At 37.5% G+C, this 25,722-nt stretch overlaps 1 protein-coding gene across 1 annotated transcript in view; it reads left to right on the top strand.

Moving 5' to 3' along the window:
• Positions 1-324: 324 nt before the first annotated feature.
• Positions 325-25,722, top strand: part of JAKMIP2 (janus kinase and microtubule interacting protein 2) — a 162,184-nt gene continuing 136,786 nt past the window's right edge. Inside the window, exon 1 of the mRNA XM_035014411.1 lies at positions 325-484. The gene's annotated coding sequence lies outside the window, so the exon portion shown is untranslated. The remainder of the gene's footprint in view (positions 485-25,722) is intronic.

Raw genomic sequence — 25,722 nt, 5'->3', positions numbered from 1 at the left:
AAGCATCCCAGAGGGCAACAGCACAAAATTCACTCCCCTCCAGCCCCTGCAGCTCCTTTCACCCATCTCCCCTCCCCCTTAGTCTGGTGGCTCACCATTGGTCGTTGCCATGACAACCAGCAGCGGCCGGGACCGGCAGCCTCTACCGCAGCAGGGGTGGGGCTTTGGGGGAGGGGGCAGGAGAGGAGGAGCCGGAGGAGGTGTCTGCTGCAAGTTCCTGGCTGCTTCCGAGCTCACCCCATCCTCCAAGAGGGAGGAGGCAGGTGGTGATGCCGCTGCTCCCGCCGCCTCGACCGCTGATGCTCTAGTGAGGCTGGAAGGGTGGTTCCTGTTCGCACCATCGCCAACCAGAGAGCGAGGGAACAAAATCCCAGCAGCAGCTGCCGATGTTGGGTTCGGAGGCTGCATCCGACTCGGTCACAAGGAAAATGGATTCAGTTTGCAGCTTTCCCTCCTTTCAGCAGCTTCTCCGGGTCTCAGCATGGTGAGTAGGAGACTGTGGGGCTATCTTCTTGGTTTAGCTGCCGGTTAAAGGACCTGAGTGTACATCTGTGGCCAGCACTTGAACAATGACTCCCTCGGAGTAGGAGAGGAAGATGTGGAGACAGAGATGGGGATGGAGAGAGAGGAAGGTTGCCAGGAAGAGAGAAGTAAGAAAACATCCGCGGCGTTTAAAAGAGAAGAAATGGTGTTCTGATTTTATCTTGAACTGGCTCAGAATGCAGACTGAGCCACTTGGTTCCTTTCCTTCCAAGCTTAGCAGCAGAATCAGGGGGTGGAAAAAGAGCTAACAAGAAATGGGTGTTATTGAAAGGACTCGTTTAATTTGCAGCTCTCACATACAGGGTTGGGCCTTCCTCAGAAACCCATTTGGTGCCTCTTAAGCTTCCCGGCCTAATTACGAGGTGATTTTGCTTATTTCCTTTATCGCTAAGAAAAGGTGGCCTCAGAATTTAGCATTCTATTTCATATTCTAATGTACTCTTGTTGAGAAACCATTTGCTGGATGGAGTTTGATTTTTAGTAAGTAGATGTGATTGTAAACATACAAATGTATATCCTATGGATATGCATATCATATATACACATGTTTCTTAGCATAAGTAGTGCATTTATTAAATATATTTATATGCATACTGTGCTCTGCAATCATAGTTATGGGTTATAAATGCCCTTGCATGCTCGGAGGTAATTGCATATTTTTGAAACTGTGCTTCTGGTTTGTATTATTCATTGGCTTCATTTGGATTAATGTGAGATTTATTCTTGTTATTGTCCCTTAGTTTCATTGTGACCAATTAGGACAGATGCCTATCATTTAATCTGTATCTTAGTACCAGATGCAAATTCATAGCCTGCCTCTTTTCTTTATTTTTAATTGGTTTTGCCGGGGTGGGGGGGGTGGTGACTTGAGAGCCCTGAATTTACAATGATGGGAAAGGGAGGTGCCTTGAGGTGTTATTTTGTGTTCAGCATCTTGCCAAGTCAATGTTGAAACAAATCAGTTTTCTCGAAATTCTGCTCCATCCCTTTCATGTTTGTGCCTTGTGTCCCAGGAAGCACACATAAGCTGGAAGGTGAAATGCATTCATTTTATTTGATAGTGCTGCTTGCTATTTGGTCTTCATTCCTTCAGTATCCAGGCACCATTTTACAGTTCTCTCAAATGTTGTATTATGGGTCACTTCTTTAGGTGGTTAAGTAGGAAAGTGGGATTTTTTTGAAAATCTAGGTGTTCCCAAGTACCCTAGCTATTTCCAAATTAGCCTACTTATACGATGAAATGAAACAAGAGAGTGAGCCCGAAATGGGGGGCTGTTGTAGTTTACAAATGCTTACTAGGATCTGCTTGACCTTTTATTATGTCAAGGCTTTAAGGCAGCTCAGGAGACTGAAGATGCCTGAGATGAGTAGGGTACAGGACTCCATTACTACCCAGGAGAATGGATTTAATTAAATTAAAGCCAGAAAAATCCTTGCAGGTAAAAGTGTATTTATTACATTCATCATATGGACTAGTTTTATCCATCGATCTCTTCTCAAACATATCATTGTCAGTGCAAACATTTTTTATAATGTTAAGTAACATTTTTTTATCTTAATCTTGCATTTTATTTTATACACTGCTGCCCCTTCTTCATTTTAAATTTTTACATGTATTTGAAGTTTATAGTTTTAATTTCTCAGAGAATAAATGTTCTATTTGGTTTATATATAGGAAGACTTAATGGGAAGAATGGATTTAATTGCTCACGGCATCTTGTATATTATATAGATTCACAACTCTGTAAAGTCATGCTATCGTGTGCCTAATTATAACTAAATAAAGTAGAGCAAGGAAAGAAGTACTGGGCTTATATGTCACATAAAATTTTTATGACACACTGCATCCTAAATCTTTTAATGATAACTTTTGACTTCCAAAAATTAAAATTTCAGATATATCTATAATAAGCTTTAAAAAATAAAGACACATTTAGTTGACCCTGTTTCATGCAATGAAAACAGCTATCTTGGGGCTTTGTTTTATTTCCTTTGTGTTGAGTTTTCATTGGGTTGTGGTTTTATAGGTGAAGTTGGTACAGTTTAGGCGGAGGCCAATGACTGTAGGCTGTCAGCACAGAACTATCAGTGGTAGCATGTTTTACCTATGTGGTCAGACCCTGATGGGAATCTTAGACCTAGTGTTTGATCCCACAGGTTAAGACAATTTTATGGCCTTTACTAAGGGGCCACACGAAAGTGAAGTGTGTTTAAAGGACTACAAGTTGTATTCTCTAACAAAGGATAAAGAGACTAGGATTATTTCATTAGGAGAAGAGAAAATTAAGAGATGACAATCATTTGTTTCAGAAGAGCTGGGAGTTGTTTGGAACCTAAAATATAGTCAATGAGCTTCAACTTCATTAGGAAAAATGAGGATTAGAAATACAGGATGTGGAACTTCCTGATAGCAAAGTTGAGTTGTCAACTGAGCAACCAGATAAAGCAGTGCATTCTTCTTTCACCAAAACCTCTGAGAGTATGACCTAGACATGCATTTATTTGGGATGGAATGGGCTAGATTCTTTCTCAAAAACTTATCTGGCTTTTTCTAGTGTAAATTGCCCATTTTAGAGTGTGCTTTGGTTGTTTAATATCTGGTACTTCTAGATCTATAACAGTAAGGCTCTATTTTGCAATGGGCTTCTAAGTTACAGAATTTGGATATTTTTAAAGAAGTTGATTGACCATCTGCTTGGAAAATATATGTTATCTTGTCACGATGCAGGGAACTGAACACTGACCTCTTCATAAGAGTCCTTTTTCAGCAACTTTTGGAATGTGATGTTTAACAGCCATATTAAAATTATTCCCTTTTGTATTGCTAATTTTGAAAACTAAAATGGGGTTAAGTGGGGTCTAGATACAAAATAATTCAAGAGCCATAAGGTGATGTCAGAAAGAACAAAGTATATGAAGGATACCTGTGAGTTATTGTTTAAATGTATTGTTTAGCAATATTCTAATTTAATTAATTCCCAATTTCTCAAACACTGTCTTGGAAATGCCATTCTTATTGGAATATTAAATATTTTGACTGGCATTTAAACTTTAGTAAAACTTGTTTTAATTGGAGTAAAACATACATTATCTAATTCCTCACTTTGTGATAGGATGTTTCTTATTTCTTCAAGTGACCTCAGAACATATTTCAATTTTATGTACACGCTCTACTCTCCATCAGGATGACTTAGGAGAGACAAAACCATTTTTTACATTTCTCATAGGTTCATGAAAGGATTAATTCTTTGTTTTCCATGATTGTAACCTAAAAGAAAACCGAATTTATCATGGAAGTTTCAACATAACTCAACATTCTGTTTTTTCTGAAATAAATAAACCAGATTTATACTTGAGTGTTACTATGAGAGGTTAGTTACAATTCCTCCTGTTTTATATCCCAAGTATTACTCTATCAATTAAAAATGTGTTTTTACACAAGAGCAATCAATCATATAATCAAACTATTTGTAGAGCTCTTATATGACTAGAACAATTTGCATATCCTAGCGACATAGGATTCCTTGGGGTATATAAGATATACAGATGTGAAAACAATACAGTACCACCATTATACCTTATATTATTAATATAATCTTTTGTAGTTCTCAAAGTCATTTTACATTCTTTATTTCTCATCTAATATTCCCCCAAATTCTATCGTGCCAGTAAAACTGTGTCATCATAACTATTTTAAATAAGTGGAAACAGGCTCAGAGAAGTTAGACTTGTCCAGTTTGGGTTTGGTAAATGGTCTAATTGGACCTGGATTCCAAATCCCATGAGCCCAAATCTGCCATGTTAGAACATTTAACATATTATCTTGCTAATTAGAATTTAAAAATATCAAATATGGTAAATCTGCATTAAATGTGACTCATTTTATTTGAATATGTCAGGTGTCATGATTTGCTCTTTGATCATATTGAATTGCTAATAGACTAAATGTATGCTTAGGGTATCAACCTCCGCCCCCCACCCAAAAATGGTGCACACAAAAATTTTGGAGAAAAACTGGGATTCTTGATATTTTAGAAAAGCATAGAAGCATTTGTCTGGGAAAAATCAGAACTTCATTGGATTGAGGTGCCCTTATTTTACGGCTAAGTATTGTCTTTATTTTTAGTGACATCCAGGTTAGGAGGTAACATAATTTTTTTCTGTGCTTAGGACCAAATTAAGATTCCTATAGATCCTGGATCTTGAAAAAAACTCAGCCATACCTCCCACCTATATGTCCTAAGCATCTTTTCATCTACATGTTCTTAAAATTAAAAATGATATTAAATCATTAAATAGTATACATCAGGGGGTGCCGGAAACCTCTTGGTTTCCACTCAGGTCATGATCTCAGGGTTCTGAAATCGAGCCCCTCCTCAGGTTCTATGCTTACTGGGGAGTCTGCTTCTCTCCCTCTCCTTTTGCCCCTCCCCCCGCTTGCACGGCCCATACTCTCTCTCAAATAAATAAATAAATCTATAAAAATAAAAAAGTTGTACATCAGTTCATCAACTTTCTAATATTTTCCCTAGGCAAATGCTTTTACACTTTTCTGAAATTTCAAAAGTTTAATACTTTTCTCCAAAAATACATTTTTTGTGTGTGTGTGTCTTTCTTTTTTTGCTAATGCGCTAGGCACATACTCTGTGTCTGACTATTTGGCATTCAACACTGGCCAAAGAGCAAATTATGCCATCTGAACTATCATTCCACATTTGGGAAGTGTCCTTTAAAACTAATTAGCTTGCAGTACAAGTGAGATCTGTCACGCTAAAGACAGTCTGCTTTAAATCAATATTCACCAATACAATTAAATTTTGTCTTTTAAAGGTTTTTTTTTCCACATTTAAAAAATACATCATTGTGATAAACAAAAAAAAGGTTATACAGAAATGTATAAAAAGAAAATAAAAAAATTAAAAAGGAAATCACGCATGAGCCTACCATCAAGAAATAATTACTGTTAGCATTTTGGAAATTTTCCTTCTCGATTTTTTTTACATGTGAATATAAGCACACTCAGACATATAATTTCATTAGTGGGGGCATACTCTAAGCATTGTTTTGCAGTTCTTTTACTTTATATAAGGTGACTGTCATTCCATGTCAATGAAATATGTCTCTACTAAATTTTTAATCTCTATGTGCATTTTTCCATGATGATTCAAGATGTTTTTTTCCCACTTGGGGGTCTTTATACTTTGTTTTAAATACTTGTCATGACACAGGTAGATCCTGCTTGGTTTACAGCAGCTGTGAGTCAAGCATTATTTTTAGGAAATCTGACATCTGTTACCCTGACCTGCCATTACATCTCACAATGGCTATTAAATTAACCTTGGTTATCTCTTGTGTGCTCATAATGAGTGAGTTTTAAGCCCAAGTCAATGAAATCTTTGTCTGAATCACAGAAAATGTCATCAGATGCATGCATAAGCACACAAACAAGCAAAAAAACAAAAATAAATTTCTTCCAGAATTTTATCATTTTTCCTCAGTATGGTAGTGGCATCCTACAGTCTTAATCTCTGTGTCCAAGTCAAATCCTCTATGAAAGCATATTTATTTATTTTATTTATTTTATTTTATTTTTTATTTTTTTTTTAGAGATAGAACGAGCGCACAAGTGGAGGAGCAGAGGGAAAAGGAGAGATAGAGAATCCCAAGCAGATTCCACACTGAGTAGAAGCCCAAGGTGGGGCTCTGTCTCACAACCCCTCCCAGCTCACACATCTTGGCAGTCTCTCTTGAAAAAATAAAATAAAATAAAAGGCCAGTCATCTGACTCTCCCCCTTTTAATATATGAATGGTTGGAATCTCCTTATACGTTAAGTTTGAGCTTTAAATATAACTCTTTGGATAGGTTTCCTTAAGTGTATCTCCATTATTATCCTCTGCACCCTGTGGGTTTCCTTCATAGCATTTATCAAAGTCGTAATTATAGAGCTATTTATTTGCTTACTTGATTTTCCTTACCCTTCAGTAGATTGTAAGCTCTAAGTGGGCAGAAAATGAAACCACTAATGACAAATCTCATAGCACAACATATGTGCTTAATTAACGTTGGTTGACTGACTGGATGGATGGATGGATGGATGGTCTCCTGAAGGACCTCTGCTCTATGGCTTTCCACTGGTAGTTCTTTGGACAGTGATTATTCATCTTTTTATTTTGGCTGTAAAAACAAAGTGGATTGTATTCATATCTGTGACATTCTCAGGATTCTAAGATTCTGATAAAGGGAAATCAAATTCTTAAAGGCAATAAATCACAACACTTTAAAAATCCCTAATTAAAACTTGTTCACTATGTGCTATGACATAAATAAGAAAAGCTGGGAACATTTCTGTGGCTCCTTTTATTCCCTTTCAAAACTAAATTGCAAGTCAGAAATAATGACACCACCAGTAAGGAAATACCTTTGGATTCACTGAATTTATTAAAGTAAATTAGTAATTATTATTAACATCAAATTACATGTTCCACACTCACAGTTCTTTTGCTATTCTGGAAATCCACTCTAGTAAATTCCCTAATCGTAAATAAATCATCCCTTCATATCTGTATCCAGAAATTAAGACTAAACAGAAATGGATGTAATAATCTTACTCAAAAGATAAATTAAGGTAGCATTTTGCTTTCTTGGAAGTTCAGAAACTTAAGTATGAGGTAGAAGTCTTTGTTCCCTTTCTTTGTTTAAATCTAAATCAAGATCATTTACTGCAATGCTTGAAATTCTGGAGTCTAACTGCAGCAAAAATATACATAGAAAACCAAGTCTGACTAAGTTTAGTTGACACTATTTGGTCAGAAAACAATTCGCTCGTTATTTTCAAGAAGGAAATTTGCTGAGATCATTGGGACTCTAAAAAAGCTTTGTGAGCATGTGCTCAAGAAAAAAGGGTGATATTTTCCCTCATGGCTTCTGTTCCAAACTGGAAATATGCCCCTGGAAAATGCTACCAGTATCACGACAATGGAAAATGTAAACCAAGCAAATGTTTCTTACCCACATTCTTTATCTGGTCCTTTCTTGTGCAGCATTTCATGGAGAGAGGTACCTTCCAAAAATAAGCTGAGTTCATACTCTGTGGTCATTACTGATCCATATTGTGTCCCATAAACTACTCTTAGGTCAGATATACGTACTTTAAAAATATTTTCCAGAACAAAAGCCACTTTTTTTAATGCAAGGATGCTGATGAAAACAACTAGTCAGAATACTTATTAAATGAGTACCATTCTGTACTCATGGGTGCCATTCTACCAACGAGCCATTAAAAGAATAGCAAGACAATTGACAATAATTTTTTATATGACAATTCCCAACCTGGAGGTGTACAAAAAAATCAACACTCTGAATTCTCATGAGAATTCTCGAAATTCTGCTAATTGGTACTGATAAGACAGAGAGAAGGATCTAAGTGTTTTGAAGATATTATAGATCCCATATTTGCTTTCTTATGAATTTCCTAGCTAATTCAGATTATGAAGATGTAGACTCTGGAATTACTGGGGTTTCTCCATCATCTGCTCTGCTCTGGTTACCTAGACCTAGAATTACTCCCACTCCCCTGGTTCAGTCTCTGTCTCCTACATCTGTTAAGGAGGAATTTAAGTGGCAATTAGTTAACCATAAAATGAATTTTACATTTTAGAAAATATATGATTTTGATTTCTTAAGGAAAACATTTAAATTATGATTTACTTTTATTTTAAAAACACTTCATTGAATAAAAGCAGCTACAAAGTGTAGAATTTGTAGTGTTTTGAGCCAGATGCCTAAAACATCAGCAATCATTAAAAATAAACCCTAGCTTTTAAAAAATGATGGAACAAGGAACCCCTTACCCTAGTTAGTTTTACATAGAAGGAACATTTTAGTCACCTTGCTCTCCTCTTAGCTAGACTGTGCACATTTGGGGATCCACAGGGTGCAGTGCTACACTCTGACACCAGGAAAATAGCCTGGTATAAGGGAAATTGATTCTTCCACCATTTTGTGACCATTAGGTTTTTATCCCTATAGATTTAAATGAGCCCAGTCTCTAAATGCATGCTTAAACATGCCTGATTCATACCAATGCTTTTGTTTGGACAAGTTTGACTGCACATACTGTCTAATCTCTTTTAACTGTAATATATGATTTTATATTTTTCTTTCACTTTATTTACATTTTTTGAAATCAGACCTAAATGGCTCTGGAAGGTAAGAAACAGGCAAGATTAATATTGCTAGTCAGTCACTGGTCATTTGCTTATTGAACTTTCACTAACATTTGTATAGTTGGAAAACATTAACTGTCTAAATTTATTTTATGTAATCGTCTTGCTTTGAAACATCGATCTTTGGCTGTATAGTTAACTGTAATCTAAGCAGAATTGATTCATTCTTAGTTCATATGGTGCCATCACTTACCACATTCTTGATGTCCTTAAATGCTGTTTGACTAACAAAAGGATCTTTATGACAGAGAAGGAGCAGATAAAATTGTGGAAAAGCATTTTGTTCAGGAGACTGTCGTTTTGCAAAGAAGCCTAAATCAAACTGAAAAAAATTTCAGACTTGGGCGCCTGGGTGGCTCAGATGGTTAAGCGTCTGCCTTCGGCTCAGGTCATGATCCCGGAGTCCTGGGATCGAGTCCCACATCGGGCTCCCCGCTCTGCGGGAAGTCTGCTTCTCCCTCTGCCTCTCTCTCTCTCTCTCATGAATAAGTAAATAAAATCTTTAAAAAAAAAAAAAATTCAGACTTGATGCTGACTCGTCTCAATTCTTTAGAATTGGGGACATCCATCATTTAAAATTTTCTTTATAATTCAAGTAAAACAGTTTATTCCAACAATGAATGAGATAACCCTGACCCTCTTAATAACACGCATATCTGACGTGCTCCGAGTATAACAAGAATGAAAAGGAGAAAACAGAACAACTTACTTTTTCTAAGTCATCCACAAAAAGAGAAAAAGAGCTGTATTGAGTACCTATTCTGTATCTATTAGACTGTTTTCATCCATGTCCAATTTTTGCAATCCTCACAACAGAGGCATTGCTCCTCCCACTTTGCAAGAGGAAAATGAAGTTTGGATAGGTTAAATTTCTTAGCCAAAGTCATTCAGTTAGTGAGTTTAGAGTTGAGATTGAAGTAAGATCTATCTGATTTTATAGCACAGTAGTTCAAAGCTGGAGCCTGTGGACTGGACCCAGCTCAGGAAGTGTTTGTAAACATGTGTAAAATGCTTGTAAACAACAATCTATGCTTCCAGCCCAGTATTTTTAAAAACACACTTTTATCCCCAGATTATATTATTTTAACATTAAAAAAAAAAAACACCTGAGCATCTGCCTCCTCTTAGAAAGTAAGAAAATCTGGGGCACCTGGGTGGCTCAAGTTGGCCAGGTAGCTGACTCTTCTTGATTTTGGCTCAGGTCATGATCTTGGGGTGTTGGGACTGAGCCCTTTATGGGGCTCCACACTCAGTGGGGAGTCTGCTTGAGGATTTCTCTCCCTCTCTCTCTGCCTCTCTATCTCTCAAATAAGTAAATAAATCTTTAAAAAAAAAAAAAAAAGAAAATGTGGCATCACTAGGCCCACATCTCCTCATGACAAACACATCTGGAGTTGGGTAATGGGTGTTCTTCCTGGTGAGTCTTATGCTCTACAGTGTGTGCTTCATTGACCCCCAAGCCTCCTGCCCCTTCATTTGATTCACTTTAACTCTTTGGCACTTGAGACAATTGGGGTCTTAACTCTTATTTAGCCCATTTTCATTTCACTACACCATGTTATTTCCAGTAAAACATGGTTTTTATTCTTCAGGGAAACATCCAGACTTCATTAATATAGAAGCTGAAAATGTAAAAAATGACCCAGCAGATAAGCATTTGATAAAAATAAACTATCTCTGTGAACTTTAATGCTGTTGATCTGGTTTTTGGGCAATCACAATGACACAATGATAATTTGCAACTTCAAGTGTTTCCTTTTATGCCCCAACAATTATTCAACTTTTTTATAATTAGTAAGCTAAGGCATTTTTTCACAATATGTGTTTAAAACTTTATTTTATAAGTTACAAAGAACTTTTGATACTTCAAATTCTCACAGACATACAAATAGAGAAGATGTTGTATATTATGTTACATTATTTGGTATTATATTATTTATAATCATCCTAAGAGTAAAGTTCAAAGTGTCTACTTGTGCTTAGTTAGCATCACCTAATGACTAATTGAAAAGTATGGAACTCCAATCCAGATTTCTTTACTTCAGAAATTTTTTTCTGTTAAGATCCACCCCAAAACAACCAAATGATACATCAGTCACATGAATCAGGGCCAAAGAATTATGACATGATCTGACTTGGCCTCCAAGCCCTAATTCAGGTGCTAAGTAACTTAAGGTCTTTGGTTCTTCCTCCCAGGTTCTTCTTTTCACATATAATCTAGGTGTGTGTGTGTCTGTATCTGGAAACAACTAAATAAATCAAGAGCTTTGGGCGGGGGTATGAATAAATAGTTCCCACGTGTGTATCATCATCATCATCATCATCATCATCACTAACACTACAAGAGCTTAAGTGAAGTTCCTCAAAATAGCATTCAGAGACTCTGGTCCCTGTCCAAAAGGAACTTATATTTTTATAAGGAAAAAGAGTCAAATTTAATAGAATGTTAGCACCTGTTAACACACAGAATGTATAACTAGCCCCACTGTTGCCAGCAGAAGTCTGCTCTGTTTTTGTGAAGTGACCACTATAGCTTCTAGCTAATAAGCCTGAATTCTGGATGCACGTGCTGATGAGGATGGTTTTGAATCAATATTTAACCTACCTTTCTCTCCCAAGGTATATCTTTCATTTGATGAGCCAAATGCAATAATGTTCCCATTAACAAATAAAAATTATTTTTTTATTTTTTAAAGATTTTATTTATTTACTTGGCAGAGAGAGAGATAGCGAGAGCAGGAACACAAGCAAGGGGAGTGGGACAGGGAGAAGCAGGCTTCCCGCCAAGCAGGGAGCCCGATGTGGGACTCGATCCCAGGACCCTGGGATCATGACCTGAGCCGAAGGCAGACGCTTAACGACTGAGCCACCCAGGCGCCCCAACAAATAAAAATTATTGAGGCATATTCATCTACTTTTTAGACTGAATTTAGATTTTAAAATGTCTAAAAAAATTACTTTCAAAACATATTTTGACATTAATGTCAGTGGTTACTGTGTTGTTTTTTGTTTTACTACTTTGCCTAGATGCCAAGCATTGCACTAAAGTCATCCCATACCCCGCACCAACATGCTTTCAAGAAAGTAATAGTATTCCTATTTTATACAAAATGAAACTAAGGTTTATTGAGATAAAGCAACATAATACTTTCTCAAGATTATCTAACTAGTGACTGATGGAAGCGGACTCTGAACCCAAGTATGTCAGATTCCCATCCCAGGTCGCTCTTAACTGATATGCTAATTAGTTCCCTTTTGTAATGAAAATTTGATTCTGCTCCTGAAAATTAAAGTGAAGAGAAAGGCAAATATATTTTAATGTTATTGTTGTTGTTAAATATTAATCGAGACCCAATTCTTGTTAAGTAAAGGATAGCAACACTCTGCAAAAATATATTCAAGAACGAAGTCCATATAACCAATTTCCTCAGTGAAGAAAGAAAACAAGGTAGGGATGGAATGAATCCCAGTCCTATTATAAACCATGTAGAGATTTTGTGTTTAAGTAACTATTTGATCATGCATGAGTTGTGTGTATTTGTACAATATAGTCTGGGATTCTCTTTTTAAAGCAAAATTTTAAATAGGCATTAAATGTATTTTAATAAAAGAAAATTACCTAGTTTTCCTTCCTACTTTTTTCAAGTAATAAAGGAGCAAGAAAACATTTTGTGCTGTGTTTCCACAGTTCTGTAAACTATGAACATTTTCTTTTCCTCTAAAGAGATTCAGAGAGCAGTTTTACAGGAATTTATCTCTGGAAAAAAAATCCCCAAGTGCAAAATAGACTGAGCAGCACAAATCCCAGAACTTAATGATATGAACAATACAGTTTCTGTGCTCTTATAGTTCATGGTGCTAAAATTCATGCAACATAAGACTTTTTTGTTTCAATTTTTGCTTATAGTGAATAGCAGGAGTTTCGACAAGAATAGGTTTGGGTGACAAAACACTGAAACCTTGATTTATCTGTCTCTGTATAGATCCAATATATATGACAAAGTAACTGTGACCTACCCCAGCTGTGGAATACAAAGAGGCCCTTCAAACAGTATGTTGTAGAAAAAGGTTTAGTAACATAGAACAATATGTAAGATATGTCTTTTGAGTTAAAAGCTCAAAAATCAACAGAGGGAATTTGATCCCAATTTTATGAAAAGAGAAAAAAATATGCAAACACATATATGCTTTTTAAAAGACTAAAATAGTGTACATCAAAATATTAACAAGAATTAATTCTGGGTGGTGACTTTATGAAAAATTTCTTCGTTGAGTTTTTTATGATTTCCAAATTTACTAAAATATATTTTACTGGGGCGCCTGGGTGGCTCAGTCGTTAAACGTCTGTCTTCAGCTCGGGTCATGGTCCCAGGGTCCTGGGATCGAGCCCTGTATCAGGCTCTCTGCTCCGCGGGAGGCCTGCTTCTCCCTCTCCCACAACCCCCTGCTTGTGTTCCCTCTCTCGCTGTGTCTCTCTCTGTCAAATAAATAAAATCTTTTAAAAAATAAATAAATAAATAAAATGTATTTTACTTATTTAATTAGCAAAATGTAAATTTTTTAAATGACAGATTTTGTCATTAAAATCGGTAAAACATCCATAAACCCAAATATTTAACTATCTGCAGTGACTCTGCAGAGCTTCTGGAACATGGAAGATGTGCTCTCTCTGGATCAGAGGTTCCAAACTGGTGTCTACATACAACAACAGTGTTCTGGTGAGCCATAGAGAGAAGGGAATGGCTAAGAGAACAGGATATAGGCTCTCTACACAAAATACCCACTGGATGTCCTCCTCCTAAAGTTTTGAGAACAAGATCGTGTCACAAAATAGTTTGAAAACTCAATGATATAATTGATAAAGTTGATATTCTATGTGCCAAATATCTAATTTCTTTAAAAGCTAAATTTTTCAATTTTCACTTGGATATTCATCTTATTGTCATAGTCTTGAGTAGTTTTAGTTCACAGTAGTTTATTAGACTCAGTATTAATAGGACAGAACTCCAAGCTTAACTCCATGTGATTCATAATTCATTTTTATTGGAAACCTTAAACAAGGATTATTATAGCATTCTTTTTTTTTAAGATTTATTTATTTTAGAGAGAGAGAGAGTGAGTGAGAATGTGAGCTGGGTGAGGGGCAGAAGGAGAGAGAGAATCCTCGGACTACCCCCTGAGTGCGGAGCCCAACGCTGGGCTCCATCCGAGGACCCTGAGATCATGATCTGAGCTGAAATCAAGAGTGGGACAGTCAACCGACTGAGCCACCTAGGTGCCCCTAGATTGTGTATTTTAATATTATGTGAGCAAACCTATCTCAGTGATGAATCTTAAGGTAACTCAAATATCTTGTTTCTTATGTGAATTACTAAGTAATGGTTACCTATTTTCTTCATGACATCACCTGGTAAACCTGTTCAATTAAAAACTAGGGATATATTTGAATATTTTGAATTAAAATGGAACTTGAATATTTTCTTCAAACTTTCTTCAAATGCAAATGAGTGTTCTTTAGATTTGTGGTCAGGCTTTTAATACAAAGAAATACTTAAATTTAAAAATAATTCTAACACCTATGATGTATTCTCTCAGTTAGGTGTATATATGGAGGAGTAGAGAGTGGGAAATCTACAATGAGTAAGACTCATTCTTAAAAATATATAGTAAAGCAGTAAGCACTTAGACACTAAAATCATGCCAAGAGACACAGCGACTTTATCAGAACGTAAGGACATTTGCAAATTGGGTATCAAACATGTGAACATCTAACCAAGAAAACTTGGTTAAGAACATCAATCAAGGAGCACAAATGAAGAAAGACAGCAAATTCACGAAGACTGAGTTTATGGACCTGGAAGTGTGGGAGGGGCATTGTACTCTGCCTTTTCCTTGAAGTTAAAAAATAATGTTACAGCGACAGGGAATCAAGCCACTACTGGCCTTTTTCAGAGAATAATGCAGAATATGGATTTTCAAAATGAAGCAAAACAAAACCACATAAACCAAGCACTTTGCAGCAAATATTTTCTTGCTGGACTCAGAATTCCAGCATACCTGAAGCTTTTTCACTTGGGATGTATTAGGAAAGAGACCATAAGACGAGTATGGAATGACCGTTAAATCCCGAAGAGAAAATTATGAATGGCTTTCTAAAGTTTTTTTTTTTCCTGTTTGAACCCTTCGTGGTAGTCAATCTAATGAGGCAATGTGCACAGTAAGTACTGGGAAACATGTTAGATACATTGATTCCAGTTACACAGTCAAGGGACTCTTTTCATTATTATTTTTTTCTGTATTTAATGCATAAAAAGCATCCCAGAAAATGAGGAAAAATATAAATCCAGAGGGGAAAGGTCATTGAGTATTTGATGAGAGTATTGATTCTGATTCGCCGGCCTTCACGTTGGTGTTTTCCCTTTTTTGAGCTGTGATTATTACTACTCCAACCTCGGTATTAAATAATCTGTAAATTTTCTCCCTTTCTGTGCGTAGTCAAATGCCACTCAGGCAGAAACCTATAAAACCCTGGCAGATCTCTTAAACTCCTTATTTCCCTGTAAGTAAAAGGAAAGTCATGGGCTAGATTACATGACTATTCTAGCCGGAAACCTAGAGGTTTAGGAGTCTGTGACTGCCCATCATGTTTTCTGTCGGTCTTGTGTCATAATAAATACTTCCCAAGATAATATAGCAGTATTGGCTTTTGATCATTTTCCTCCTTCACTGTGTACGTGTGTGTATGTGTGTGTATGTGTGTGTGTGTGTGTGTATGTGAAAGAGAGAGGGAGAGAGAGATGTTGACATTCAACTCAGGAAACAACTCATTAAATCCAAGCCATACAGCTAAAAAGACATATAATTTGGTATGCTGCTGGACTAATTAGTCAGTCCAGTGCATAAAGATACTGTGTTTACTTTTTCTTGATTTCAACCCAGATGCTTCATCTAATAATTGCCAATGTTCAAGCACAAGGTAAATGATTGATTGACAGAGATGTTATTAAGAGGGTTTCTAGGTTATTTAAAGGGTTATATTTGATTATATTTAAAGTCTCTTTCCATTCGACATTATGAATGTGTGGTAAATAGACCCCTCAGGCAGGAACATTCTCTGGCGCATAAAATATTTGCTCTCACACATTCGGAAAGTCACTTTCTAGATTTTTCTTTTTAGAGACCATGTTGGAAGCCCAGTTTGGATTTGTGTGGTATTTATTTTTTATCTTTATTTATTTGTTTGTTTGTTTTTTGTGGGCAGCAAAGCAAGGTTTATTGTACGATAGCAAAGTGATAATACAAAGCTCCCGAGGAGGGAGGGGACCCAAGAGGGTTGCCCAACATTTGTGTGATATTTTAATCAAGGTATAAATATAGCTGTACTTGAAAGAAAAAATCAAATGAAAGGATACAGGATTATCTTTTTTATTCCCTTCCATTTTTCAGGACATGTTTTGCTGTTGTAAAAAAATTAGAGAATCCCTTGGGGCGCCTGGGTGGCTCAGTTGGTTAAGCGACTGCCTTCGGCTCAGGTCATGATCCTGGAGTCCCGGGATCGAGTCCCACGTCGGGCTCCCTGCTCAATGGAGGGGTCTGCTTCTCCCTTTGACCCTCTTCCCTCTCGTGCTCTCTGTCTCTCACTCTCAAATAAATAAATAAAATCTTTAAAAAAAAAATTAGAGAATCCCTTGACTTGACAAGGATTCTTTTCCCACAGTTTTGTATGGGAGTATTGTTTAGGTATTTTTTTAGGATGAACCATTGTGCCGCTGTGAAAGCACAAACCTGGGATTCAGAAATCACAAGTCTAATCTCTGCTTAGCTAACAGCTGGGTGACGTGAACAGGTATCCTGTCCATTAGCGATTTTGGTTTTTCCAACTGTAAAAAGAGAGAGAAAGGATATCACCTCCTTTTCTTTTTTTTCCTGTTGCTACCCTTGAAAGGAGAAAAAATAAGTAAGGAATAGAAGGGTTTTCTTAATTCCTTTGCATTCAGGTGTGTCAGTGTATTTGCAGACTGACTGAAGGAATCTTCTTCTGAATTTGGAAGTCCTTCTATTTGCCCTTTTATTTGCCTCTAGTAGTATTTATGGACCTGACTTATTTCCCCCACTAGCCTACAATCTCCTTGATGAGGGCAGTAGGGGAGGAGAGAGAGTGAGAAAAGAAGGGGGACTCAGAATTCAGGAAGGGGTGACGGAATTGCAGATGGCACGAAAACACAGCTTAACCTTTGAGTTTGTAATATCTGACTACAAAATGTAAAACTGCCTTCACTGGTTGGAATATAGTGAAAGTCTGGTGAATGAACATTGCAGATGGCATGTGTTATCAGTGTTTTAAATATTACAGATTAAACAATTTTTTTAATGACATGGAAAGATGTCTAGAGTACATTTAGTAAAAACATAGACCTAACAGCACTGTGTCTGTTAAAAATGTGTTCATATGTGCATGGAGAAAAAAGTCCTGCAGGAAATAGAAGAATATAAAAAGTGTTAAGTGATAGAAATATAGGTGAATTTAATTTTTAATTTTAATTTTCTGTTGATCAAGGCTTCCTAAGTTTTTCCCAATGAACATTTATTACTTGGTTAATAAGAAAGGAAGCAAACCAAAAAGACTTTTTGAAGTTGCCTTTACCTGAACACTTTTGGTAAGTTCCTGATGGATATTAGGTAGGTGAAAAGGCAGAGCTCATATTCTTTCATATTAGGGCAAATGATTTCATTGTTACTTTTTAAAAAATGTGAATTAAAATAATTATCAACTGGGGTGCCTGGGTGGTTCAGTCGATTAAGTGACCGACTCTAGGTTTCTGCTGAGGTCATCATGTTAGGATTGTGAGATTGAGCCCCAAGTAGGGCTGTGGTGTGCTTAGCTCTGAGTCTGCTTGAGATTCTCTGCCCCTCCCTCCCATGCCTGCTTTTGCGCGAGCGCGTGCTCTCTCTAGGATAAATAAATAAAATCTTAAAAAAAATAACTGTCAACCATAAGTAAATGCAGGGAATGAAAATCCTAGGAATTAGACGAGCCAAATGAAGACCAGCAGCAGGGTCCTGTCAGTATTAAAGTGGAATGATACTGAAGGAACAGCCCCAAGATCATGTCAAGCAAAGCAAAGTGATTATGTCATCATCAACAATTAAAAAGAGTTTTCTTAATGTTCTTTGAACTAATAGTTATGCAAATTAATATTGGGGTCATTTCTTTTTTGAAAATATGACCAATTGGTTTATATTCACAGATCGTTTCCTTAATTTAAAAAATGAATTCTGATAAACTATTATTGTCATCTATTAGTATTTATTAAGTACATACTCATACTGTGATTCTTCTTAGTCATTCTGCTTCTTTTTTAAATGTATCCCCTATGAGCATTGCTCTTTCCATAAATTATAGATCAGTTGCTTAGTTTCATTTGTCATTTTTGCTTAATTTTATTCAACTTCTCTACCATTTATTTGTGTCTTTGCTTCCACATTCCCCATCCCTCCCACCCCCTTTCAATGTCTTCTTTCCTCACTTTATTTCTGTGACTTATCCTAGACACCCAGTATGTAAGATCCAATAATTAGGCCAATCTTTCACCAGCAGAGTAATCTGGAGCACTCAGATCTCCCCTTGTCTCAATTCCTATCCTATTTGCGATCACTATCACACTGTTTAGCACATAATTGTTCTCCTTGTTTCAGATGTTCTCATTTTGTCTCCACGTCTAAATTGAAAGGCTTTGAAGAATTTACAGTCCTCCTGCTTCTGTCAGAAGTGGCGGGAAACCTCTGTTTTATGAGTGAATCCTGTATGGCATATACCATGGCATCCTGGGTGTTTTGCATGTTTTATCATTAATGCCTGATAACTACTCTGTTAAGTGGGTATAAACATCCTCCTATGTCATGGGATGAGAGTGAACTTGAGAGAGGTTTACTTTGCTGAGGCCACACAGCTGGTTAGAGCTGTCTGCCTCTGCATCTCTAAACATTTTGCATACCACCATATTGTCTGACGGATAACAAGTCACTTTATGTGATAGGTCACTTATAATTTTATTTAATTTTCTACTTTTCCATACTCTTGCTTTGTTTGACATAAGTGAGGGAAAATGTAATGATAGAAACATTAAATATAGTCAACTTTTGGTTATTTGCTTTTAAATAGCGTTCCCTCTTCCTACCAAATTTTTCTTTCCCTCTTCCATGATATTTTTTGACTCACCAAAACTACATTCAACCTAAAAGTGCCCAATTCATTAACTGTTCCTGTAGCCCAGGAACCATGTTAAAGACATGGACACATGGATAAGCTCTCTCTATTCCCTGCGTGTAAGAATGACCTTCTCTCTAGTTCATTTTGAGATTCCTTTCTGCCTCTAAATTAAAAATATTCTCCCAGCTGTGGAGGCATCAGGCTTCAGAGACAAAAGGCACTGAAGAGGAAGCAGTGATTCCAAACTTACTTCCCTGCAGTGCCTCTCGGATCTTCAGAAGCCTGTGGTAACCTGACCCCAGCAGGAGACAGCAGAACAGAGTATTTATGGAGAGAATGCTGAGTAGGAAAAGGCTCCCCTTCAACTGTGTTAGCTTAGCAGGAAGCTAGACAAGACAGCCTCGGAGCCCATCCCAAATTAACCAGCACATTCCCACACCTCTTCTGCCCTGCTGTGTTCCTCTTTTTCAGCGAGATAAATTGGGTTTCCTCTTCCCATTAATGCAATGTGAAGAACTGAAAGGGAGTAATTTAAAGCAAGCAACAAAGATACTAAAGGAAGCTGTCTGAATGCATCAATCCAGGCTATTCTGTCTCTTTGTTTTCACGAAGTTCTCCTTCGCTTCCCAGAATTCAGATGAAATTGAAGGAGCAAACAAATGGCTGCCAGTAATAGTCTGCGGTCACTTGCCTCTTGTCACAGATAGTCAAGACATGATAGAGCTAAGATTTAGTTCAGGGCTAGAGATTTTTACACACATATATTACTCTTTAAAATGGTTGTGTTTTCATCCTGATACTCTACTGGCAAGAGTTTCCAGGGGAACACATTTCTAGAAGACAACTTGGCAATTAATATCAAAAGCCTTAAATGACATACCCTTTGACCTAGCAATTATGCTATTAAGATCACTTTATCATTTGTCATCAGCATGACTTATACTACCAAAAAATTGGAAACAACCTGGTATGGACTGGATTGTGTTTGCCTCATATCCATATGTTGAAGCCTTAATCCCTAATGTGACATATAATGTGACATATTTGGAGTTAAGCCCATTAGGGAGGTAATTAGAATTAAAGTCATTAGAGTGGGACCCTAATCCAATATGAGTGGTGTCTTATTAGAAAAAGGGACAAAGAGGAAAGGCCATGTGAGGACACAGTCAGAAGGTGAGGATTCTGGCATCAAAGTGCCTTGGTTTGAGTCTTAGCTCTCTGAATTAGCTGTGTGGCTCTAGATAAGTTACTTAACCTCTCTGTGCCTCAGAGTCCTCATATGTGAAATGGGAATGATGCTACCTGCCTAATCAATCTTATTTTGGGAGTTAAACGTGTTAATATTTATAAAATTCTTATAACAGTACTGGTACATAACAAGACTGTATAGGCATTTATTAACTCTAAGAAGAATTAATACAGTGGCTGGTGTATAGTGTTTATCATCAAGAGCACCACACTGTCAACATATAGTCCAGGTGTTTTGTATATATTGGAAACAACTGTATATTTGTCAACTCTTTTCCTGCTGTATAACTAGTAAGAACGCCTTGATTTAGGAGCTTTTTTGAGAACCTCTTACATGAATTTTTTTTAAGATTTTATTTATTTAGTTGAGAGAGAGCGTGCATGAGAGAGAGAGAGCAGGAGCAGGGGGAGGGGCACAGGGAGAGGGAGAAGCATGCTCCCCTCTGAGCAGGGAGCCTGATGTGGGGCCCAATCCCAGGACCCTGGGATCATGACCTGAGCTGAAGGCAGATGCTTAACTGACTGACCCACCCAGGTGCTCTGAGAACCTCTTACTTTATAAAATTCTGTTTACTATAAATACAGGGACACTAGAAGAAGAAGATTCTCCCCAGTGCCCTTATTTAACTCCTTAATTACTCCTATTTCCTTCCCGCCTGCCTAATACTTACACGAGGTCATAGTTCTACCATATGTATGGGCCTCCTACCTTTCACAGTCGAAGGATGCCTGTGCCTGTGGAGGCCAGGGTGGAGCTCCTCTCCCCTTCTCAAGGTCTTGGCTCCTGCAATTGTGTTCTTTTTCCTGAATCATCCATTTCTTCCTCTCAACTATACTACTCACATCAGCATACAATACTCTCTTACATCTCTTTTGACTTCAACATCTCCCTTAATCACTGCCTCATTTATATTCTGCCCTTCCCAGCAATACCTGTTGAGCTGTTTCTCAATGCTGCCTACACCTACTCATTACACACCTCCTTAACCAGCTCTAGAGGGGCATCCAATCCCATCACTCCCCTGGGACTGCATTTAAATTCCAGTGACCACTGAGATGCCAAATTCTAGTCATTTAGTCCTTTTCTTATCCTGACCTTTTTATATCTTGATGTCTCAGGTAAGGCTTTTGACCTCTCCGGTTAGATTCTCCAGTCCCTTATCGGTTTTCCCTTTGTGGTTTCTATTACTACACACTCGCTGATTGTTTCTCCTGTTTCCCTGGCTCCCTCTGTTCTTGTGGCTGGTCCCTTTTCTACTTCTCACCTCTAAATATTGGAGTTCAGGCTCCATCCCAGATCTCCTCCAGCTGTCTAGCTACATTCCCCCGGGGTCGTTTCACAAATTCTCATCTGGAGGATGACAACACCATTTCCGGTCCTACTTCCTGGAAGTCCAGATTCAGTCACCTATTTAACATCTCCACTAATGTGTTTACTAGTTTTTCGTATTTAACAGGGACAAAGTAGAACTCTTGACTTATGTGCCTGTCACACTGAGGACAAGCTCATCCTTCCCCAGTCTCTGTTGTAGTAAATGGCATTAATATGCTCTAAATTTCTTTTTTTTTTTTTTAAGATTTTTTATTTATTTATCTGAGAGAGAATGGGAGACAGAGAGCATGAGAGGGGGAGGATCAGAGGGAGAAGCAGACTCCCCAGCAAGCAGGGAGCCCGACATGGGACTCGATCCCGGGACTCCAGGATCACGACCTGAGCCGAAGGCAGTCGCTTAACCAACTGAGCCACCCAGGTGCCCTGCTCTAAATTTCTAAAGCCAGTTTATGGAGCTGCTTTTGGGTTCTTTCTTTCTCTGACACCACGCATGCAATCTATTGACATTTGTATAATTTTACCTCCAAACATTCCCTAAACTGGCTTACTTTTCCATCTCTATTTCTTCCTAGTTGAAGTCACCAGCTTCCTACTGGAACCACCTTGCTAACCCACTAGTGGGATTGCCTGCCTCTCTCCCCTCCTCACAAAAAGCAGAGCAATCTTTTTAAACATAAACCAGATCACAGTTTTCACTTTAGAGCCATTGAATAAAGACAGCCTCCTTGTCAAAGTTTATATAGTCCTACAAATTGACCTCACACACCTCTTAATTGTCAAATTCTACTAGTCTTTTACTCATGTGCTCCCCTTTCTGTTTCTTAAACACGCTCTTGGAATGCTCTTCTCTCTTAATTTAAGGAGGGGTTAAAAATATATGCTGGATGAATGCCCTAGACTAGGGTTCACAGAAGCGTTTCCCCATGTGACTGTATGGTCTATCTTTAATCATTAATTTCATTGGTATACCATCTCACCCAGGCGGCCCCGAATAACATTTTATTTTATTTTATTTTTTATTTTTTAAAAAGATTTTATTTATTTATTTGAGAGAGAGAGAATGAGATAGAGCACGAGAGGGGGGAGGGTCAGAGGGAGAAGCAGACTCCCCGCCGAGCAGGGACCCCGATGCGGGACTCAATCCAGGGACTCCAGGATCATGACCTGAGCCGAAGGCAGTCGCCCAACCAACTGAGCCACCCAGGCGCCCCCGGAATAACATTTTAATAGGTAAATTTGTCCTTAGAAGTTAAGTAACACATGATATAGCTTATGCATGAGTTTAAAAAAAAAACATGGCTTAGATTTTGAAAAGAAAAACAAGTTAATCACTATTAGTATTTGATACATTCCAGAAAAGAAAAAGTAAAAGCAGATCCTGCAGGTTATGGGTTGATAAGTATATATAAACTTTTGCATTAATTGATATATATATAAATCAAATATATTTATGTCAAAATCACATCTATTTTATCAAAAATCATGAGAATGCTTTTCAGAATGGTATGGATGGATACTAAGCCTCACAGTAAGTGCATTATCATCCCAGGATTTTAAAAAATTGCTACCAGCATAAACTAATATATGTTGAATTCTTACTACTTGGTAGACGCTTTGCTAAGTGTCCACATGCCTTATTTCATTTCATTATGTTGCCCTGGGAGGTAGATATTATAGATATTATTATTATTATTACTCATGTCAGAAAAAAGGAAACTGGGCCTAGAGAGTATATAACTAGATTACAGAACTGGGCCCAGGTTAAGTGGCAAGGGCTGGATTCATACCATGGGTATGTTGTCATATCTGACAACAGAGCCACTGGGGTACTATACCTGACTTGGCTGATTTCAGTAGTTCTCTTGTCTTGTGAAAGCTATAATTTTTCAAAGGTCATCTTCAGATTTTTATGAAGATCTAAGAACAAGTTTAATCTTGTAGGTAGAGAGAGTAAGATGTCTCCCTACTGCCACATCACAGTCTCTGCTCTGCTTTCAAAATCAGGAACTAAGGCAATGACTTCATTTATGAAGACTTTCCCTACGCTGAATAGTCCACTCCACTAGAGAAGAGATTTGTATATAATCGGTATTCTTCGTCCCAGTGGCTACTTCTGTCCCTTATCCCTTAGGTTCTTCATTTTTGGTAGTAATATTTTCTATTAATGGAATGTGTCTTACCTGGGTGTAATCACTTTACACAGCATATAAGCCAACCTTGACCCAGCACTGTGCCCCCTCTTTCCTTCATGCCTCCAAGTACCGATAAATAAATTAGCTTTGTCATGATCAGCAGTTGTAATTCACAGAAACTCTCTTCTTTTTCTCTATAAAAACCAGTTTCCTTAATCAAAAAGAATAAATTAGAGCATTTATGTCAAATTCCGCCAGTCTCTTCCTCATGTTCATTGAACATAGCATAAATTAGGGATGAGACTAAGTATTTACTGACTACCTACTATAAATGGACAGTCTCTAGCACAGTTTGCTGAACACATGAAGCACTGTCATTATTCTTTCTTGTCTTCCTTGTTCTGCTTCCCTACCCTGTGCATTTCTGGTGTTTTGTTCACTGTTGCTCACCTGTGTCAATAGATGGCAAAATCTAGAAGTAGCAGCCGTCACAGGGGAAGGGTAGAGCACTCATTGTTTATGTTGACAAGTCCTATTGCCGGACAAATGTGTGCAGCCCTGGGCTTCTTTGGAGACTTTAGATGACAGCAGGTGCCTGTCCACCCTCCTTGTCTCCTCTCCGTTGTTCTCCCTTTACCTGTCCCCAGCCTCCATTCAGGGGCGAAGAGTTCCCACAAGCAACTACCTTAAAGAGATTTATTAGGTCTTGTTTGCAAAGCTTTTTCAAATCCTCAAACAAAAAGAAAAATAAATACAACATAACATGTTGGACAAGTTTTTTTGTTTCATGTTTTATAACCATGGGAACTTTTCATGAACAGAGCCTTTCTGAGTAGCTCAGAAAGTAAAGTATGCAGTAATTCTAAAGCTAAGTGGTTAGAATGTTCTAATCTCTGCACGTACCAGGGTAAGGGGTGAGGGCAAGAGTCTCCCTGTTGTTTTTTATTGACCTTTACTGACAAATGATTTTTCCTGTGAAGACAACACAAATGCAAATTGTCTTTGATAGAATTCTTCTATAACATGCTTTAAAAAGTAATTCTTTCAAAGCATTGTACTTCCATTTAATTCACTCTAGTTGAAATATTAGTAATCACAGTGACTGTTCCTTTTTAAAAAACATTTAAATATTCATAATGGACCCCTCCCTTTGCAGTGATACACTTACCTGTTTATGATACTTTCATATGGACATTTGTAGGTAACCTGTGTTCTTCTTTGTTAAAGTAGTATATAGTATATACACATACGTAGATTCATTAAATGAGCTAAGTTCTCATTGTAGATTAGAATTAGAATAGGTTCAATACACTGATACTGGGGTATCAGTCATGCTCAGATCCGCCAGCCATTAAACGCTCATGGACTAGTCGTAAAAAGAAAAGTTACTCAGGCTTGGTTAATTTCAAACAATTAGCAAAAACAGATTACAGAGGCACTGGGAAGAATCATGTTTATTGTCAGGTTAAACCTTACCGGGAACATCCATGTATGAGTATAACTGCTGGCATTGCTACTGTGTCTTAACGTCCTCCTTTTCCTCTCATTGTCACACTTTGCCTAGGTGCAGGGGATCTCTCCCTTTTTATGGCTCCTAAATCTATGTTTTCAAGAAAAGATTTTATATTACCAATTATTTCTTTGACTTATCAACTTGAATGTCCATGGACCTGCCCCTTATATCCCAAATTTCATGTCAATACCTAACCAGTTATTCAAGCCAGATTCCCTAGTGTCATCCATGGTACCTCTCCTTCATCCCTCCAATCAGTCATTCTGAAATCATGTTGATTCTCCCTCCACAGCATCTTTATACATCCTTGTCTTTTTCTTTGTCATCACTGCCAGTACCTGAGTTTAGACCATCATCATCTTTTGTCTGGACTATTTTCAATAAACTTTAAGTAACTTCTAGCATTTGGCTTCTCCAAAGCTGCTCCAGAGCTCCTGGGTTTATCTAATGAGCTCATTCTTGATCACATTATTCTGGTCCTTTCAAGCATCCAGAGTCCTTGCTTGCCTGTGGAGT

The sequence above is a fragment of the Mirounga leonina genome, unplaced genomic scaffold (genome assembly GCF_011800145.1).
Source record: "Mirounga leonina isolate KUSES-001 unplaced genomic scaffold, KU_Mleo_1.0 Mir_168, whole genome shotgun sequence".
In the NCBI taxonomy this organism is placed as follows: Eukaryota; Metazoa; Chordata; class Mammalia; order Carnivora; family Phocidae; genus Mirounga; species Mirounga leonina.
This window is presented reverse-complemented; position numbering and strand designations above follow the sequence as displayed.